Genomic DNA, 22,112 nt, shown 5'->3' with positions numbered 1-22,112 from the left:
ACCTTGTCATGAGGACTTGATAATACTAATAACAGCGATCATTATCACATGAAACTAAATTCCCAGATTTTGGTGCCACGTGACCTGGACTTAAACCCAGCTCTGCTGCTTCATAAATTGGCTGTCTTCTGTAAGGTTCTTAGCCTAATTCTTGGTTTGCGCCTCTGCCAGGTGGGAAGGATGCTAGTACCTATCGCATAGACTTAGGAGGGATTCAGTGGGAAAGCACGTTGAGAGCTGGAAACACAGGAAGTCTACAACCAGTGCTTTTCATGCATCAGGCCCCATGTGGAGCACTTGGCGTTGTACGCTCACTGACCTTTACAAGCCTTCATTGCTCCCATTTTTCATAAATAATAGTCGTCGTTTACTGAGTGCTTACCCTGTGGCAGGTGCTCTTCTAAGTTCTTTCCATTCTTATTTAATTCTCCCAACGATCCTATGAGGAAGGTACCGATGTCCCCATTTTACTCGTGAGGCCACCAAAGCCCAGAAGAGTTATGCCCTTGACACTCAAAGCATGTTCTGCGCACAGCCCGCAGCAGCAGCAGCAGCAGCGTCCCCTGGGAGCTGGTGAGAGATGCAGAGTCTCAGCCCCACCCCTAACCTACTGAATCACAGTCTGTGCTTTGAACAAAGTCCTCACTCCCACGATTCCAAGTGCACTTGACAGTTTAAGAAGCACTGAAGATCCAGGTTCGAATCACACCCCTACCAGAGCTGTGACTCTGGAGCAGATACTCTTAAATGCATCTATGTACATAGTGCCCATCAAAGAAAGTGCTCAAAGCATATAATTTCCCTTCCCCCAGTATTAGTAGTTTGACCAAGCTGCCTTCTCTGTACCTGTCTGCAGTCCGTCCTTCCCATTTTGCTGACCTTGCTGTTCTGACTACAATACCCAGGTATGCTGCCGTGCTCCAGGCTCAGATAAAGCTCTGCCAGTCGCCATTCAATGATGTCCAGTGAAACAGCTTCTGAATAAGCTACAATGTGATTTCCAGAAAGGCAGCTCCCCAGGAGCACACCAGAGTTCTGAGAAGCAGCCACTCCCGGGGCTTCTGGGAACAACAGGGTGGTTCCAAGCAAGCATGCCAGTTTATATTGGGCTAACACAAAGACAAAGTCATTTCCACTTGGTGGAATAGCAAGAAAGCCACTGGCTTTACTCTTATTCTCAGAGACCATACCAGGAATTTGGGAAAGCATGTTAGGACATTGCTCCCACACTGATGACCTCGGTTGTAGGGTGTTGGTTCTCAACCCCAGAGTTTACAGGTGAAATCTGAAACTGGCGGCCGTACAGGGAAGGCAAGGAGGGACTGAAGAAAGAGGCGGACCACCCCAGATTGGTAGGGGGCAGGTTTAATAAGCAAGGGGACGTACACGGAGCTGGTCTCGGGCAGCTGCGAGGCGAATAGACCTCTGCACCCGGGCACCAGAATCTTCAAAGTGTGTGTAGAGGCCGTTACTGGGCTCAGTCATGTACTCTGTCCAGATGGTTTCAACACACATTGCTCCCTCAAGGCTGCATCCTTGAAACGGCTCCTAGCCCCAGAACGGTGGGTAGAACGGACATTCCAAGGCCAGGGGAGGGAGTGAGGAGCCTCTGATTGCCCAGGTCCGGCTCTCAGGTCAACCGGCACTCACACCCTCTGGATGACCTCCTCCAACACAGGGGAATGGAACAGTTCCAGATCCCACAACCTAACGGAAGCCTTGATCACAGGTCTCTGGGCAGTAGCAGCAGAAGCCCTCTTCTGGAAGGTTCTGAAGGCTTGAACCAAAGGGCAGATGATGAGCTACAAATAGTAACCAATGCTTCCCTTTACCTTCAACAAAAGGATCTTATCTGAATACAGTTCACCCCGCTTTGATTCCTTTTTGCCATAACTTGATAGAAGCGTGGCCCATATTATGATGATTGACTAAATCTTGCATTAGCTTTACAAAATTGAGGGGGAGAACCTTCAAATGAGGAAAAACATACAAGTAAATATGTTCATTTTACAGCTGTTTATAAGTTAAAAGAGTGTCTTGGTTTCAACATACAATTGCACGGGTTCAAGCAGAGGACCTGGCCACTCCCCGGTTCGCCCAGACTGGCAGGTGACTCTGCGTCTCAGAGCCAGCAACCACGTCACCTACACGGCCAGGATATGAGAGGTCATACATCCTTGAAGTTTTCCAGAAGTGGAACTTGATGCTGAACTTTCCAGGTGATGAACGCTCTCCTTTGCTGTTGGATAAAGCGTCTCTATTTCTGGGCACAACCAAGCCCTCTCCCCTCCTAGTTTCCGCCATGCAAGGAAGGGTTAGCCCCTTCTTTCAACATCAGCCTGACCGGCTACTCTCTTTTGGGCAAATCTCCTTTATATTTTATACAGGCCTTAAATCTGACTTTGCCAAACTATGACTGTAGAAGGCTGGGAAGCTGTTGGGACCTTCTGAGCTTCAGTTTCCTTGTCTCTAAGTTGGAAGTGAGGCTGTCGTTATGTACAGTATTACCACGTATCATGTCTGGCATACCATTTGGTTCCCCGTTTGTGTCTTCACTACTTAGGTTGTTTTTGAGGCCCTTCCCTCTTTCGGTCAGTGGCATCTAGACTTCCTTTTGGGAGCCACCTCCTTCCTAATCTTGGCAGTTAGTTGGGATCATATAGCACCAGGTTCCAGTACATTCCCAGGTCACACCAATACCCTAGTCATAATAAATGATTCAGGAATTGTCACATGATCCAAGCTAGGTGAATCACAACCAATACCAGGATTTTTGCTGGTAGTAATGGAAAGGAGAATATTTTTCTACTTAGATTACTAAATTGGACAATGTAAACTTGAAAAGCCAAGAGCTACCATGTGGATAGTTCCTCCCTGAGAAGGAAGGCAAGCCAGAGGAAAGGAGAGCTGGAAGACTGAGAAAAAGGCTTTTAATGTCATTATGTGAACACCTGAATCAAGCCATTCCTGAAACTAAAATCTTCTAGACTTTTCGGATGCAAGCAACTCCCCTTTTGCTTAATTCAGTGTAAGTGGTGATTCTTCACTTACAATTCATCTGAAAGAGTGACCAGCTAGATACTAAAGAAAATGTAATAGACATAAGTGTAAAGTCCTATATTTAATTGTTTTAAAAAATACACAAGAAAGAAAGAAAGGAAGAAATCACTTTTGAGAAGGGAATGATAAACGTTTGAAGGCCTTAACTGAGTAGAAGTTTAGTATGTGTCAATCGGGAGGAGGGGCAAAATCTTCTATTTATGAATCTTTTTATTTAAAACGGTAGATTGACATATGTTTACTGCTCAACTGATCCCTTGAAATCTTTTGGAAATTACAGAAAAAGTAACTTAAAAAAATACATAATAGTTCTGGAATGCAATAAATGATATCTTCAGTTGTCCGGAAAATCTGAGTCACTTCTGGAATGCAGAAAGCAAATTAGCAGAGAAACTAGACCTGATAAAGCCACAACAGAAAACCTGTACAGGTGAAGGCTGCCGTGGATGTGGGAGGCATTCTTTCCAGGTGAGCCTAAGAGAAACTGAGCTCAGAGTCAGCCACACACAGAGAAGGAGTGGGCAGGAAATGAAAGGAGCGCTTTCTTTCAGGAGACCTGAGGTCAGCTGAGCCCCTCCCCATCACCATCACCAGCTACAGCTGCAGAATTGCCCCAAGGCTGACTCCCGGAGACTTGTTTCCTAGGCAAAGTCAAAGAGCTGCCTGGTGTGTACTCCTAATGGGGTCTCGGGACCCATCAGAGCCTTAATCCACTCTTTACCTCCACTAACACACAGATGAGGAAAAAGGTGTGCTCCTTAGTTTCGACATAGGATGTTTTCCAGTAGCTTCCCTGACAAGGGAAGCATGACAGGCAAATTTTTATAAGACCTTGTATGTCTGAAAATACTGTCATTGCACCTTCATGCTTGAATAATAGTTTGGTTTGTTGGAATTGCTTCAGAATTTTGAAGGCATGGCTCCATTGCTTTCTAGCTTCTAGAAGCCCCACATCACTCTCATTCCTGATTCTTTTATGTAACCTATATTTCCTCCCTAGAAGCTTTTAGGACTGATTTGTCCCAACTGTTCTGAAATTTCATGTACTGGATTCCTCATGGGTCCTTTCAATCTAGAAACTCATATCCTTAATTATGGACATTTTTCTTGAGGTAACTATTTGAAACATTCCTTCTCTCTTTCTTCTTTGTTCTCTCTTTTGGAATATCTATTATTTGGATCATGGATCATCTGAAATTTTCCTCTAATTCTTTTTTTTTTTTCCTTCTTTCTCTACAGCTTTCTCTGTGTGCCTTTTTTGTTCTATTTTCTGGGAAATGTCCTCAACTTTCTCTTCCAAATCATCTAAATCTTCTAGTTAATTATTTTCTTTCTGTTGACATGTATTCAATTCCTGAGAGTATTTTTCATGCCTGGAATGTTTCTTGTCTATTGCCTCCTGGTCTTGTTTTATGAATAAAATATCTTCTCTTATCACTCTGGAGATATTATTTTTTGCTTGTTTTTCCTACTTCCTGCACATTCTCTTTCCTCCCTGTTTCCTTTTTCCTGTTTATTTATTTGATAACTCGCTCTCGCTCTCTCTTCCTCTCATGCTTGAGCAGTGGTTCTCAATAGGGAAAAATGTTTCGCCCTGGGGACAATTGGCAATGTCTGGAGACACTTTTGGTTGTCTCCCCTGTGGACTTGCACTCATGGCGTCTGATGGGAAGAAGCCAGGGATGCTGCTAAACATCTCACAATGCACAGCACAGCCCCCGCAAGACAGGATCATCTGGCTCCAAATATCAATAGAGCTGAGGTTGAGAAACGCTGTGTCAGAAGTTTTCTGCGATGTCTTGTGATCTTCGGTGCTTTGCTCCTATTTTAGGTGAAACAATGAAAATGTGATGGGTTTGATTGTGGGGGTACGAGTGGAGCTCACTGACTGTGAACTTCACTGTAGATTAATCTGGATGTTAGTTTCCTTGTAGGACTGTAAACTCTCTGTATCTTTTCTTTTTTTGTAGTTTAAGAATAATTGAGTTACACAATTATGGAATTTGATACAACATTATAGCCATTTTTCCTAGTAGACTATATTTTTTTATTTTTTATTTATTTATTTCTATTTATTTATTTATTTATTTATTTATTTATTTTTGAGGAAGCTCAGCCCTGAGCTAACATCTGCCAATCCTGCTCTTTTTGCTGAGGAAGACTGGCCCTGAGCTAATATCCATGCCCATCTTTCTCTACTTTATATGTGGGACGCCTGCCACAGCATGGCTTGATGAGTGGTGCCATGTCCGCACCCAGGATTTGAACTGGCGAACCCAGGGCTGCCAAAGCAGAACGTGCACATTTAACCTCTGCGCCACCAGGCCAGCCCTTATTTCTGTTTTTGAGATTTACAGAAAAGTTGTGAAGCTAGTACAGAGAGTTCTATATACTCTGTACTCAGGTTCCCCACTAGTTGCTTACATTAGCAAGGTACATCTGTTACAATTAATGACATTACCATTAATTAATTGATGATTAATTAATTAATGTACAATTAATACATTATCATTAAAGTTCATAACAAATCAGTTTGTACAGAGAAGAGCTGTCCAGTCTCCTGCCTGGAGGATTGCCATCTGGTAACCAGTGTTCTAGGAGCCGACAGAGACGAAAACCATTGTCTGCAGACGGTCTTCACCGCAGAGGCTCACCCCACCAACTCCCACCCCTAGCTGGACCCCACGTCCCTAATACCCAAGTCTTTCTAGTTCAGGCTCCCCAGGGAGTCTGGTCTCTAGTCTAGGGAGTCTGAAAAGGAGCAGCCACAACAGAAAACATCAAATTATATCACCATAGGAACTAAGAATCTTTACAGCAGAAATTGAGCATACTCCATCAAATGAAAACATGAGCCTGGCTGGGCAGGGAGGCTGAGGAAGGATTCTAACTGCTTCCAATGGCATGTTTCAAATCCTCTTCCTATTTTTAACCCCACCTGCACCCCCACATTCAGAGGCACCTGGTGCTTCACATCCCTGAGGTTCTCCCCTCTGCGCTAGACTCCTGCCCGGCTCCAGCACCTCCAATAAGGTAAGTGACCACACTTTCTCCAGCTCTCTAACTTCCAAAATGTCGTTGCTATTCTTATTCCCATTTTTCTCGTCCTCGTGGGCTTATAACTTTCTTTCTTTTCCACCGAGATTTGAAAAGAGTAAAAATAAACTCATGAGTTTAATTCACCACGTATAGTCAGAAATTGGAGTGACTTTCGTTCATAGCCATCTTCTTGACCAAAAGACATTGTTGACAACCCTTAGACAGCCCAGGGTCCCAGAGGCACAGAGTCCTCTCGAAAGAAACAGTCTCCCTCAGTCATTCATACTCTCTCACCTCTGCAAAACTACAGAATTCCTGAAAATGGGGCTTGAAGTTCTTGTCTCTATTGGGTGTGTTGCAATGAAAATTGTGTCACAAGTTGCCTGGATGAAGCCAGAGAAGAGACAAGCAAATGTAGATTTTAAACCTGCAGTAGTTTCCCACCAATGGTAACAGAACTGGACACAAGTTCCCTAACAGCCTGTGCTTTTCTCAAGGCCATCGTGTCCTTTAGGGCGGCGATCTCCCTCGCCTGCAGAAGCGCATTATGTCTTTTGGTTGTTTTGTTACAGTCTCTAATCACTAAATAGACCTCATTCTGGCCTTTAGCTAGATCATTGCAATGTATGGCATAGTGCTAACTCAATGCGTTGAAAAAATAACATAAAGGAAAAGAAATCAAATAAGAGTTGGCATCTAGCTCTGTTCACTGGAGGAATAAAAATATTTATTGAGTACTTTGTTCCAGGTACTGTCTTTTGCGTGAATTTTTCTCATCTAATCCTCATGACAATCTATAAAGTTGATTCTCATTCTTATTCCTGTATTTTGCAGATTAGGAAGCCTAGTTAAATAAATAGGCTATTAAATAAATAATTTTTTTTAAAAGAACTTAAATACATAACCTAAAGTGCTAGGCTTCAAGCTCAGGCCGTCTGAGACCAGAGCCTACATTTTTAAACTGTGGGGGACTGGCATTGGCTACCCCAAGATATGTGTCTTTGACATGAGGATTATTTGGGGCTGGTTACTTTTAATGAACTGGGACAGGGAAGGAGACTCTGAAGAGTGGAACGTGCTTGCCCTTCGTTAGGAGACATTTACATTGTAAAGGAAATCTCCATCTGTAAAGGTGTCTTCCTCTCTGTACAGGAAGAAGGGGGGATGACTTTATCTCTAGAAACTCTTAATCAGTGAGGAAGGCAAGGACTTAAATCTGCATTTGTTTATTGTGCTTGTGTGGTAACTTCCTGTAACTGACTCCCCCCATCCCCAACATCCTCCTTTGTCTTTAGCTGAATTTGATATTTAAGGTGGGGGCTTCAGCCATTTTGGCCAGTTGCTCAGCTTGCCTGAGCCTCTCCCATGTATACATGTTATAAAGCTTTGTTTAATTTTCTCCTGCTATTCTGTCTCATGTGAATTTAATTCATTCTCCATCCAGAAGAACCCAGAGAGGGTAGAGGAAATTTCTTCCTCCCCTACAAAACACTACGCTGTACTCCACCCCAGCAGGAGGGGTTGTAATGATAGCATGCGTAGTGACTGCAGTGGCAGCTAACCCAGACACCTATGCTTGGACCTTAGTGTTTATAAAGAGCTGCTACACGCAGTATTATTTGAACTCATTTAATGCCCACAGGAAACCAGCTGATGCCGGGTGTGGAACACCCTACCCCGAATAGCTTGGCAGAGGTAACACGAAGCTGAAATCTCTGGAGAGTGGCAGGAATGCTTAGGCATTACCATTCACTCCTGTCCTTGGATTTGCTCCGCTCCACTCTGGGTCTGTCGCCAGCTCCATGATTTCCAGCAGAGCATGCAGTCTTGGTTTGTGTGTGACGTTGATTCTGGTCCTGGAAGAGTAGGCAGACCTTTCCAGGAGGGATGTGCCCAGGTGAGGAGAGCTCAGATCCCTGTTAATTCTCCCTGTTGTTCTTTCCTTCTGGAACTGAACAGTGGAAGTTGACCGTGGGTCTTTTGATTCACAGATCTGTGAGCAGAAAGAAACATGAGAAAGACTAGGGTCCGGTCTCCTATGCTCAGGAGAAGACAGGACTGTAACTGACCTACTCAGGGCCGATAGGTGGCTAACCAAGTCATAAATACTGGGGGAAAATCACAACAAAACATGTGGGATCCAAAAATGCAAATGTGTAAAATGTGGGTTACATTATTTTGAGATTAATGAGTGGCTGGGCAGGTCCAGGCAGCTGGCCAGCCTTGGCTTCTGGCTGTCTAGCTGTGATTTATGCCACCTGGGAGTGGTTGTCCTCTCTATCATAAATATCAGTGTGGACAACTCTGGGTCCTGTGGATGTCTGGGACTCCCAGGACAGCAACAAAGATTGAAGGAACCTCCTCTTAGATGTCAGTCCAGGCTGGGAAGATCAGGCTAGGGGGTTCCCTAAAATTTGGAGGCTCACTCTCCCCTTGCCTGCCTCTGGGGACAGGTTGCCAGCCATTCCCAACCGGCCCTTCCCTCCCTTCCTTGTCCTCCTTTCCCCCCTTCCTGCATCTTTGAAGATAAACATGGGAGCCTGCTCCTAGTGGCGTGTGGGAGTTTGGCAGAAGATGACGGCCAGTCACCCAACACTCATTTCACATTTGCTCAGGCATCTTACAGTGGAGTTTGACATTAATGAGTTGTAAAGTGCTTCTTAAGTTTACCTGAGCTACTTCTGTCAATTCTTAAACAGCTCTGCCATAGAGAAATCTCTACCTTCTTACCTAGCAGGCATCCTTTCTGTTTTATTTAGGACTGTATTCTCTTATTAGTCCTCAGGGAAAGGAAGTGCGACCTTGTTAATGGTTCTTTATATATATGATAATAGTGTGGTTATATAACTGCTTCCCATGCTGACCACATCCCTCAAGAAGCACAGGGCACATGCTTTGAGAGCAAGGATGGCGTCTCATCCTTCTTAGCCAACCCACAGCACCTGATCCTGTGCTGACCATCTGTTAGGTGCTCAACAAATCTTTAATGAATGAAACAGGTGAAAAGATTAGATAATTTGAAATCCCAATGATGTATGTGAATCATGGAATAAAACTGAAAAAGACTTTATACAAGACTACATAAGAACTGTAAAAAATACCTTTCTACTTGATCTATTCACACAGATATCCTCAATTGCAATCTCAATCTGATGGAAGAAAAAGAGGCCATCATTCATTCACTCAGCAAACATTTATTGAGGACCTACTGTGTTCTCGGCACTGTAATAGCCCTGGGAAAAAGAAGACATTTGAGGAAAAAGACGATCCAAGTTTCTGCCCTAACTGAGCTTACTTTTTGTAGGCATTTAGTGGTTGGAAAGTATGACAGACTGAATTGTGTCAAACTTCTTATGTTGAAGCCCTAACATCCAAGGTGACAATTTGGAGATAGTGCCTTGAGGGAGGTGATCAATAATAAATGAGATCACAAGAGTTGAACCCTAATCTAACAGGACTAGTGTCTTTATAAGAAGTGGAAGAGACAGCAGAGATCTCTGTCTCTGTCCACAGGCACACAGAGGAAAGACCATGGGAGGACACAGTGAGAAGGTGACCATTTATAAGCCAGGAAGAAAGTCTGCACCAGAATACAACCCTGCCAGCACCTTGATCTTGGACTTCCAGCCTCCACAACTGTAACAAAACAAATCTCTGTTGTCTCATCCCCCCGACCTGAGGTATTTTGTGATCAGCCTGAGCAGACTAATACAGAATGGATCTGCAGTCACTGTGAGAAGACAGGAGAGGAGAAAGGAGAGAAAGGAAATTGTTCACAGAAGAGGAATACAGGAATGATTCTGATCATCACTCAGAATTCTTGTCATTTATTTCACAAGTTAAGATCGCTCCTATTTTTGATGGATTCCAGTAAAGAAAAAGCTACAACTTCCCTTGATGATTACTTGGCTCTCTCAACCCTGTCTCGGGCCTTTCACTGCATGGTTATGTGTCATGTCTATCTGCCTCCTGGGATTCATAAGCTACTCCCGTGGCAAGTCTCAGCTTAGTTCATTCGCCAGCCGCTGCTTGTCAGAGTCTGGCCTAAATATAGCTGCATCCCTCTCAGGGTTCTCTCATTTCTCCTGTGAACCAAATGCTTTGATTCTCATTTCTGGTTTTAACTGGCCAACCAGTCAATATATTTCCATATATAAGCAATCTCTGTGGAGTATTTCTGAATCCCCAAAGACAGTCTGCCCTTCCTTGGCTCATGGAATTAGGTAAGCGTGAACCCTAACTAACTGCTACATGGACTTGGTCCCTGCTCCCACTGCTAAATTTGGGGTGTTTGTATTTGCTATTTATTGCCTAAGAATTTACCACTAGGTTAGTGGTTTAAACAACACATATTTATCATCTTCATTTCTGTGGGTCAGGAATTCAGCTTAGCTGGGTCTTCTACTTCAGAGTCTCACTTAGCTGCATCAAGTTGTTGACAGGGCTAGGGTCTCATCTGAAAGTCTGACTGGGAAAGGATCCACTGTCAGTCTCACTCAGGTTGTTGGCAGAATTTGGTTCCTCAAGAATAGCTGGACTGAGGGCCCCAGTGCCTTGCTGGCTGTTGGCCAGAGGCCACTCTCAGTTCTTCAGTTGCCACATGGACCTCTCCAACATGTCCATTTACTTCAGCAAAGCATGAAAGCCAAGAGGGCAAATGGAGAGTCTGCTAGCAAGAGAGAGGTGACAATCTCTCGTAAGCTAATCATGGAAAAGACATCCCATCACCTTTGCCATTGTCCTATTGATCAGAAGCAAGTCACAAGGTTCAGACCACTCAAGTGGGGTGTGGGTTGATTACACAAGGAGGCAGGCATCACCAGAGGCCATCTTAGAAGCTACCTAGAACAGTGTTGGTGAGCAGAAAAGAAGCCATTCTGACCCATCAGTCATCTAGATGTTTCTTCTGCATCTCTGAAAGAACTACTTATTACCTTCTTGTTTCTTAAGAAAAGGAAATCTAGGAAGGTGATACTGGTTTCATTGTAAGCATCAACCTCTTAGAAGTCAGGTCAATTTGGCTATGACATTTGTCCTGTACTCCCAACACCTTTTACCCTTGGCCACTTGAATAACTGACAAGTGCTCCCTCCTAAATCCATCTGAGACAGAACTTGCATAGTGTCTGGCAAACACTACTCTTCCTCCTTCAAGAACTGGGCCGTCCTACCCCAATATCTCAAGGCAGAAACTACAAGTAACCCCTGACTCCTTCCTCTCTCTCATTCTGTCTTCATGGTGTAAAATATTAAACAAGTATTTCGATAAACAGTTATGTGGAAGGGGACCTACCTGGCAAGAAGAGTAGTTATTTATTGATGATGGAGGTGGGGCAACAAGGCAATTCCCATGTGATTTGGGACCTCTCTAAGATCTAGTTTTCTTTACTACAAGAGAGAGGATAATAATAGGAGACATATGTCAAAGAGTTGTTGTGAGGATAAAATGAAACAATATCTGTAAAATGCTTAGTATGTTATTTTACTTCTTATGAGCCCTCAACGTGTTAGCTGCTCTACCAGCTATTAGAGAACCACATCATGGCTGTCATCGTTTGCTCACTAACTCAACCAACAGTCTTTTCTCTCTTCTACATTAGAGGCTAAAAAGATACATACACGCTTCCCCAATCTCTCTGGTAGCTGGGGATGCCCAGAGGACACAGGTCTTGGAAGGCTTTTGTTCTTCTGATAAGAATCTCTTCCTTCCTTGAACAAAGATTCAGTGTCTGCAACTTCAGCAGCCATTTGTGTCCATGAGGTAACAGGCATGCGGTTTAATAACAACGCACTAACACTAAGGATGGGAGAGTGGAAAGAGTTTGTGTCCCTGATGACATTGTCAAACAGCAGACCAACACCAGCATCCAACTGCCTTCAGACTTCTTGTCATCGCAGAGAAAGAACCCTCTCACATTTAAGCGACTGTTTGTCAGGCATTCTGTAATTTGCCGTTGAAAGCACTCCTGACAGATGCATGTTTCAATAGCCTAGAACTCAAATATCTGAAATTTTAGGCCAGAAATTGTAGCCAAGGTCACAACCTCTATCAATCCAAGATTTGAAATTCCATCTTTTTCCACATTAGATGACTTCTTATAGATGGTATAAATGTAGAAAAATTGTGTGAACTTTATAATATGCTCCATTTGTTCTTTTTCTTATTAATGTAGTAAATTTACTTAAAAATTATACTCCTGACAACAAAAAGAGCTCCACATACTGAAGATTCTAATATTATGTCAAAGAAGCAGTAAGGAGAAGAGGAAAATTAAGAGCAGAAAAAAGAGGCGAACCTCTGAAAGATACAACAAACAGAAGAAGAAGAAAAGTATATTGATATTAACCATATACAACATTAGCCCCTAATTTCCAAAGTTTTACAGTATTGATCTTAGACTTTGCCTACAGAAGTAAATTTATTATAAGACTTTTTCCCTCATTCTGTCTCTTCCTAAGAATTCCCAAGAGTAATATTTTAGGATCATAGGAGACATTTATGTAAACATCAAATGGACAATATGCAAAGTAGACTCATGCCTAACCCTTATAAGTTAAGGGCCCAGGAAAGACTTACCTGCTACAAAATATCTAGTCTACAGTCCTGCCTAGAACTGCCAATACCTGGCTAAAAATGCTATCTTGAGAATTTCTAAAGTACATATGATACAGCAAAGAGACTGACTCTGGAACCACAGGCAGCCACTAGTTACGTGTGGCTACAGAGCACTTGAAATGTGGCCAGTGCCACATGTTGAAATGAAAATATTTGATACGTATTGGGCTAAAATAAAATAAATGTCTAAAATTAATTTCACCTCTTTCTTTTCATTTATTCTAATATGGTCACTAGAAAATGTTAACTTATGTATGTGGCCCTCACTGTATTTTTGTTAGAGAAGACTGCTCTAGAACCTGATGGCTCTCATTAGCACAGTGGTTCAACTTCATTTATCAGAGTGAAAGAATTGAGCCCTAAACAGACAAACCACAGGATGTGGACATTTCCATGTGGAAGACAGAAAGGTTGAAAAGGATAGATCTAAGCAGAAAGTGGGCATGATTCTGACAAATGGAGAACATGCTTAGTTAGGTTTATGAAAGGCTAGGGGGAGTGGAAGAAAAGAGAAAATCCTTAAAGAAGACAGTTGGCCCCCAAATCGTGTTTAGGCCATGATACAATCCCATCTGGGGCCCATTCCATCCACCTTGTTGTTCTTTGCTCCTTCTGCTACTTGTCCACCTCGGCCACCTTCTCAGGGACGTTCGGGCTCTGCGAGCTATTTTACTTGGCTGCTTCTTCCAGTCCCTTCCATGAGTTCCCGTGTGATGAAGGACTAACATGCCCGGGGTCACTGGAATGGAATTCTAGTTGAAGGTGAGGAAATGGAACCAAAGTGACAAATGATTTCTGCACAGCAGAGACCTGAGCAGTCCACTCCGATATAGAACTGCTGAACTATTCTTGAAATGAGCTGCAGGCAGAGACTCTCATCCATCTTCAGCTTAAAACCTTCAAAGTCTCCATCCCCTGCGACATAGAGTCAGTTTCCATTAACAGCCTGGAGTCCCATAGCACGTTCTTTCTGAAGAGCCTTGGCTGTGCTGGAGAAACCCGTCAAATGAACAAGTCAGCAGAGCTTTAACAAACAATCAGATTAACGGCCCAGTAGGAGAATTACAATCCCATAAGTAATAGATTTAAAACCCCACCAGGCCCAAGTTGTGGGTCAGCAGAAGCATTTGCCTCCAAACGTTTTCCGGGAAAAGAGCCATTCCATTACCTGGTGGTCTCTGTGTGGGTTCCTTTTAAATTTAGTCCTATTTGAGAGGATCAAAAAGGCATTCTCCAGATGAGAAGACTGTGTTTTATAATGCTCTATGAGCCAAACCCAAAACTTCCACATTTTTAAAATTAACGAAGCAAAAAGAAAATACATTTAGATGGGAGTGGAGACACTAGTCAGATTTGAAGGATATTTAACGCCAACAAATGCCCTCAGTATAGGGGTCTCCTGGTGAGGGCTTCTCCCTGTCTGTGTAGTCAAAACTGAGCTACTCCAGGGCTTTTAGGGCTTCAGCCAGCTCAGTTAGCATGGAAGGGAGGCACACAGTCACACAAACACTAAAGACCGGATGCAAGAACCTTCCTCCCTACGCCAATAAAAAAAAAGTTGGTGAACAGCCACCAGGAAGGTCACGTAGATGATTATCGTGTATGAATCAGCAATTTGGAATTGCAGGGAAGCCATCCATACAGGAGTATAAAGCTCAGAGCATGCCTCCCTTGCCTGTGGACAGCATCCAGGAACACAGAACCAAGAATTAAAAGATGGGACGCTGCGGCTGGATGCTACTAAGGAAACTCACCTACCTCAGGAAGGATTTCCCTCTCTGTGTGCTACCTAGGAAGGTCAGCCAAGCCATGACTGGATGAGGACTCACCTGGGAAGAGTGGCACGTTTCCTTGGTGGTATGTCTGTCACTCTCTCACAGAAGAACGTGGAAATCCAGTGACTCACTTGGTGAGAAAGACAGTGTGATATCCTGATGCTGGTGAAGTTCTCCTTTCCTGTGGTGGGTCTAATAAACTTATCTTCGCTTAATCAATAGGTTTTCTGGTGGTCTTTGGGCGAGTTGACAGCCAACATCTCTCCTGGTCTGTAAGCTAAATTCTGTTCCTTAAATAAGATTCATCAAGTTCCAAATTCTGGTCTGGACTGGGAGGAGGAAAATTGGGGATGAGGGGTCACAAAGGGTTGCTTGCTCTCATCAGACATTTTCCTTCTCAACTTCACAGAGGCCACTCTGAGGGTTCCTGCTCCCAATTATTCTCAAGGAGAGGCCCTTCCCCCTGTGGAGGAAGCAGTTATTGGGAAGTTGGGGGATTTCTTCACCAGGGAGCTGTTCCGCGGAAGTCTCGTTTATTTTGTTCTCTTGGTGCCTGAGCTGATGCCTTTTTTCCAGTTGTCTCAAAAATGCCTCTGAGGCCCCAACTCTGAGACTGACAGGAGAAGATGTAGGTGCTGTTAGCAAGGTACTGGGCATATTCTTCACAGGATTTAGCTACAAAATAGCCAAACTAGGCCTGTAATATCTATCTCATCACCCACCCCAACCTATAAGAGAAAAGAGAAGACCGTATTTGAAAGTGGGCTTGGGGAGTGCCATCGGTGTCTAGGGTGGCTAGCCTAGTAAGAATGGCTGTTGCATTTTCTTCCTGTCCCACCGTGTTTTTCGATCTGTTTTCATTGGAACCCTTCATTGAAAATGCATTTTACATTGAGACTCAGTACGCAAATAGGTATGTGTATATTTGTGTGTGTGCATAAACTGAAACAAAGATTTCGTAAAATATTGCCTATCCTTGTTACAAGTGAGGCACTCTAATATTTCTGTTCCGATCCATCTTATCCCGTTTCATTTTATCCCATCTTAAAATGTAGTTGCCAACCACTAAATGAATTTGACAACCAATGAACTATAACCCCAGGTTGAAAAACACTCTCAGAGATATAGCTGTAGAAATTAGGGCACTTAATGAAATGGTGGCCAGCATCTTAGTCTGGGCTGCGGGTTCAGAGTCTCAGCTTGACTTTGGAATCTCAGTCCAGAGAAGACACGGGCCCAAAGTGAGTAGGCTGAAGTGATTTCAGAGCTTGCTAACGGGTCACAACCCACTGGATGAAAAACACTTAAAAAAATCCAGCTTCATTCCTAAACTTCATTTGGATTGCCAATTCCCAGATAGGGTCGGAAGAAACAAGAGCCAGGAAGCCTCTCCCTGGCAGAGCCAGGTAATCCTTGTGACACACTTTTTCACAATGTTCTCTTCTTTCCTTTCTCCTATGGAATGGTGATTCTAAAATCCAGGATGTGCAAATAAAAAGAAAATTTGTGCAAAGTGTCCTGGTAATGGGAGAAGAAGTGGTTCTCTCAATTCCCAGTTGAGGACAGTAACAGTGAAAGGTTCTGTTGGGAAGAAAGATGCTTTGCTTAGGGAGAAGAGACTGTGTTACAAGGCCCAGCTACACACTGCGTGACTGACTTTGCCTAGGAACGTGCACATGTGTGAATGTAGACACCTCTTATCATTATCTTCCAGAGAAGAAGGACCTTCCTCCATGTTTCCTGAGAAACCATGATGTAGAGATTTTTTTTTTTAAAGATTCTAAATGTCCTAACAATGAGAGTTGAGCGATATTGTAAGTATATCCTTTAACTTCTATGAGTAAGATAGTATATGTAAAAATCAAAAAAATAATTCTCATAATTCCAGCTGTACACAGACCTCTTTTCCTATCTCTTCAGAAGCAAAGACTCTAAGGAGCCACTTCCTAGCCTGTTCTAACTCCTCCCGCTCAAACAGAATGTCACATGTAGAGTTGGACATTAGCAGAAGTCGTTGAATCTCATTTTTAAGAAATCAAACAGATTCTTACTGCATGCTGAATGATTTAAGCCAGAAAGCAGGGACAGGATAAGAGAAACGGAGAATGTAACTGTTCCTACATATGGCAAAACTAATATTGCCCAAGCAAGAGCACTTGACTCCCGAATCAAGTTAATGATGGAGAAAGAAGCTACCCAGAGAACAGAAGTTAACAAAATCCTAAAGGTGCATTTGCATAAAATTGGTTCAGAAACCACCACACCGTCTAAACCATCACAGCCAGTGTTACTGGACAGCCTCTCCCTGCTTCTCCATAAACCCCTCTGGTCACACACTTCATGGTTCCTTTGTTTCCTCAAGGCCACCAACCACATTTCCCTTGGCCTGGGAACTGCTGGGTGCTAGGAATAAGAGAGAACACAGTGTAACTTTCCCTGGATTAATGCCCCAAAAAGTGGGTCTGTGCCTTCCCCAGCAACGCTGATAGTGTCTGCTGACGGGGGAGTGACGAGCACCAAAATAGAACAGCCCAAAAAGGAAAACAGAGCCACACAATGGCCCTCACATAGCTACCTGGAAAACACTTTATCCAGCAGCCACTTCCAACAATTACAACAGAGTTCAACTCTCTGCTAAACTGGGGAAATAGTTTTTAAAAACATATTAATATATTCCTTTGTTATTTAAATTTATGGCCGCACTAGGAGAAAAGCAAGAAAAAGATCGTGGAAACTTTCTTATTGTACAGATAAATAAACCAACCCAGAGAACGAGAGATTTGCTCGATATTACTCATCTGGGAAGCGGCAGAGCCAAGACTCAAGCCGGCTATCACTCCAAGGATGCTGTTCTTCCTTGGGCTTGTCAGGGGAAGAAGGGCCACAGAGAATCTTGCAGAGGGGAATGAGGTGAAGTGTGTGACAAAGCGTTGGCAACAGGCCTGCCCTCGAGGGCCAGATGCCGTTCCAGCGTCCCTTCCAGGCTAGAATTCTGATATTCTAGAAGATATTTCATTTCTGGAGAGAGGAAATGGTATTAGCTCTGTGTCGCGTTTTATTAAATAATACTTACCTGTGAAACTCTATTTGAAGCTCTTTATTAAACAATTTGGGGATGAAGTGATTTAATCCTAAAGGCCTGGATGTTTTTTATTTTGAGAAAGAATGCATTTAATTGTGTCCTCTCTCCCAGGCCATTTGAATCGATTTTAAAGAGACATCTTAAAGCAGAGAACCATTCAGACACACATCCCACACTATTCTCAAAGTTTTTCCAATGCAGAATATTCCAGTATCAGCGTCCAGTGACGTCCTGGACACTCTGTTTCATGGAGATAGGATGGCAGCCCTCCCTATGTGGGAAAATTGTGTGTGGTTTACACGCTCTTCCCTGTTGGAGCTGGGAAGATTTTAATCTAGTGTTTTTTGCTTACTCACTTATGAAACATTGAGCTGAGGGCTGTGTGGTGGGCGTTAGGGACACACCGGGCTCTGCTCTGACAGGACTCAGAGACAAGTGGAGGAGGCCAAGATTTAACAGGGCCTGACCATTTAAGACAGGGTGGTTCAGAGCACACACACTGGAAAGCAACAGACCCATGTGGGGATCCCAGCTTCAGGGCTCCTGGCTCTGTGACTTTGGGCAAGATCTTAACCTTCGAAGTCCATTTTCTTATTTATAGAGGCAAGTGACAGTAAGATCTACCACATAGGTCTTGTGAGGATTCAATAAGCAGGTACACGGAAAAAGTTAGGCAACACCTAGAACAGAGTAAGAATGCAATAAACATCAGTAATCATTAACAATAAGTGTTATAGAGTCATAGAGCACTTGGCCCAGCCTTGACAGAGGAGAATCAGGAAAGCCTCCCCAGCGAATGGGACACCAGAGCAAGGAGGGGCAACATAAGGAGTGGTTCTCAACCAGGGGGTCAGCTTTTGCCCCCCATGGGACATTTAGCAATGTCTGGAGACATTTTTGGTGGTGACACTAGGGGGTGGATGCTACTGGCATCTAGTAGGTAGACGCCAGGGATGCTGCTAACATCCTACAATCACAGGACGGTCCCCACAACAAGGAATTGTGCAGCCCCGAATGTCAACGGTGCTGAGGTTGAGAAACCGCGGTCTACAGCATGGATCCTGCAGCCAGAAGGCCGGGTTTTTGCAGAGGAGGAAAAACCTGTTCCTCCACTCTCTCAGGTTTAAAGACTGGAGCCTTCCAATGAAATTGACAAAAGGCAGATTAACAGGAGAAAAAAGCATATTATTCCTATGCACCCAGGGGCCTGGAAAAGAAGTAGCTGGCTCATTAAATGGTTCAAGTTAAAGAATACCTAATTTAGAGGAAAGGGAGAAGGGAGAAAGGCTTCTATGGGAAGAATAATTAGGTTTCTTTAGGAAAGACAAATGGGTCTTTAGGAGGACAGAAGATAACGTTTGTGATAACGTTTGTCTATACAGGTGAGTGGTCTTTCCATCTTCTTAAGGATTACAAGACTCCCCCAGAGAGGGGATTTATGATAGGTTTACTCTTGATCTCTCTTTTTTGGGAGAAGTTGCCCCTAAGGTGGAATTTATGGCAGACCTCATTTCTCAGAAGTTTCTGCTTTTGGTCAGGTAAGGGAAGCTCCAAGAAGGTTCTTTATACATCTGTTGAATTTCAAACGTCTTCAGCTGAAAATAATCTTTGTACCAACTCTGAGGTTCCAAGTGGGTCCCCACAGTTTTAATTCTGGCTCTGTCACTTCCTAGCTATGTGACTTGAAGTAAGTTATTCAACCTTTCTGTGCCTCACTTACCCCATTTGTAAATGGAGAAATTAAGAAAACTTACTGAGTTAACATTGATTAAATACCTAGAACACAGCAAGTACTACATTTACACTTAAACAAATAAATTCCAATGTCTAAGTCCTAAAGGGTATTTTCCTCCCGATCAGGAGTAATGGCCTATGGAAATCCCACTCTTTCTACGCTCTATATCGCTTCTAATGAAGATCAACTTTGAATCCACAGAGTTCTAGTAGTTATGTCCTTTGGACTCTATATTTTTAGCCAAGTCTCCTTCTGGTTTACTTGGCTCAGTTAGTCCACTGTGATTTAAAATTCACATATAAGACACACAACCTAGAAGCAAGGCACACTCTGATGCTGCTGGAGAAAGGCGGGATGGGGCAAGGAGGAGGCAGAGCTAAGAGGGACCATTACGAGCATTCCCTTCTGAACTTCTGCTTTTATTGCTTTATGTTTTCTTTCAAATTTTCCTTTCTATTCAAAACTTAGATCTCCAACAGCCTCCAAATCCTCTGCTATTTTTCTTAAGAGCTGTAACGATAAAGCTGTATAGCTTCTTACTGCTTAAGGGCGTTTTAGAATAATAGTCTATGCTTGGATAGCTGAGGATAGATGAGAAGTCAGATTCTTGGATTTCTTTATGATTTATCTCTTAACTGAGCAGGAGGCTGGCTGGATCATTGGTGCATTTGCACAAACACCTGCATGTGAGCCATTCATTACAAGGAAATGATCAGTATCACCAACCGGTATGACAAGTGAGTTTAGAATGGAGCACGTTCTAAGCAGGATGATTCTTTTTTTTTCCTCTGAATATTTCTCTTCTACTCCTTTCTTCCACATCCCTTGTGAAGATCAAAGTCTGTCCTTCAGGCTGTATGCTTTCAGAAATTTCATCTGCATTCCTTTCGAAACTTTTCAAACCAAGACAAGAAGAATCCAGTGAGGGCCTTGAGACTTGAATTCTCTCAGGAGCACTGTTGCCCCCCTTCCTCAAAGACGGTTTTCAGCCTTCTTCTGGATCATGTCACTGTATTACTGTTCCTCATTTGTTTCAGTCCTTAGGCCAGAGGAACTCCAAAGCATCAACGCCATCTGAAGGGCCAACCAAATCCAGAAATTGTATTCAGGATACTCAACATAGGATGAGGGGAAGGGACCCGCTCCACGATACATTTGAGACACAGCACATCAAGTTGTTTATTTTCTGTAAACAGCCAATCCAAGAAGAGGCATCAAGGTCATTAGCAAAAACGCTTTCCCTGTTGCCCACGGCATCTTCTGAGAAGTTGAGGTCAGCGAACCCACTTCCTTATAGAAAGGCTCCATTCGGGAAATAGGTTGCTTTTTTCCTACCTACTATTTTTATGAAATAAATTGTGGAACTAGATTTGGTTATTGGGGCAGATTTATAGACTTTTGTGGTCCACTTTCAATCAGAGCTGATTTTACAAAACAGAGTTGAAAATATCTCATTATAAAACAGCTTCCTATGCAAATACGTTCCATGATTCTAAGAAATGGGACTGTTTGGGCAATATCAGAGAAGAAGAATGTGTATTTCCAAGTCGAAATTCAACCTGAGAGAAGAATTCTCTGTTTTCTTTTTTAAATAAATACTCAAGTGCTCTCAGTAAGTAGCCCTGATTTGCTTTTTGTTTCTGCTCCTGCTTTTTCCTTTTCCCCGCCTTCTCTGTCTCCTTCTCCCCCTTCTTTATCGAGACGTTAAAAAGACCAACATTTCTCTTGCTTTCTTGTTTCCAATTTGAGATTCTGTCCCTGAGATCAGCTAATTCATTTACTGTTTTCATAAGGTTACTAATGTTGGGTTTTAGTAAAATTAAAGAGTTAATGTCAAAATGTGAATTTATCGTGTCCTATCAAAAAAAAAAAAAAAAGAACACTGATAATTATTTTTTAAAAAAGGAACAAATTTACTAGTGGCCCAAATTCCTAGAGCAGAGTCATGGGCCACAGCCAGCATGCAGCCTGTTTTTATACAGTCACTGGGCTAAGAAAGTTTTTATATTTTCAAAATCATTGTAAAAAATAAAGCAAAAACTGGGGCCAGCCCCGTGGCCGAGTGGTTAGGTTCGTGCGCTCTGCTGCAGGCGGCCCAGTGTTTTGTCGGTTCGAATCCTGGGCGCGGACATGGCACTGCTCATCAAACCACGCTGAGGCAGCGTCCCACATGCCACAACCAGAAGGACCTACAACTAGAAAATACAAATATGTACTGGGGGGCTTTGGGGAGAAAAAGGAAAAAAAATAAAATCTTTAAAAATAAATAAATAAAGCAAAAACTAAAATAAAACAAAAAAACAAATAAACAAAGAACAACATGCAACAGACACCATACATGGCCTGCAAACCTTAAAATATTTACTATTTGGCTTTTCACAGAAAACGTTTGCCGATCCCTGCTCCGTTGTGTCCTTTCTTTCCTGGCCTGATAGATCACTAATCTATTCATCTTCAGATTGATCTTACATTTTCTCTTTGCTCTACCTTTTTGGGTTAAAAACACTTGTAACATTATTCCTTGGCCTTATTTTTTGCAGTGCCGATTTTCTGATGTCATTCATGTGTTCATAATAGTTGAGTTCCTACAACATGCCAGGCACTGACATATTACTTAGGGCACACTGAGCTGTGCTTAGTTAATAAAGCCCCCAAATCCTGTGGCTTAAAGATACATTTCAAGCAGATAGTAGACTCGTTTATGCTTCTCCTAAAATTTTCTCTTAGGGTAAATATATGGTTTCGCTTTGCCTACAGGACAGAGTACAAACCACTTAGACTGGCTGGCTATTAGAGCTTTCCACAA

General features: G+C 43.0%; 1 long non-coding RNA gene across 2 annotated transcripts; it reads left to right on the top strand.

Moving 5' to 3' along the window:
* Positions 1-3,340: 3,340 nt before the first annotated feature.
* LOC139077512 (uncharacterized) lies at positions 3,341-14,704 on the top strand. 2 transcript variants are annotated; one of them, XR_011530109.1, is made up of 3 exons: positions 3,341-3,528; positions 6,017-6,093; positions 9,226-9,359. It is a non-coding gene; the product is annotated as an uncharacterized lncRNA (long non-coding RNA). The 2 variants fall into 2 exon arrangements; XR_011530108.1 differs by lacking the exon at positions 3,341-3,528 and having other exon boundaries at positions 5,652-6,093; positions 9,226-14,704.
* Positions 14,705-22,112: the final 7,408 nt, after the last annotated feature.

Source organism: Equus przewalskii, chromosome 19 (genome assembly GCF_037783145.1).
Source record: "Equus przewalskii isolate Varuska chromosome 19, EquPr2, whole genome shotgun sequence".
NCBI classification, from domain to species: Eukaryota; Metazoa; Chordata; class Mammalia; order Perissodactyla; family Equidae; genus Equus; species Equus przewalskii.
This window is presented reverse-complemented; position numbering and strand designations above follow the sequence as displayed.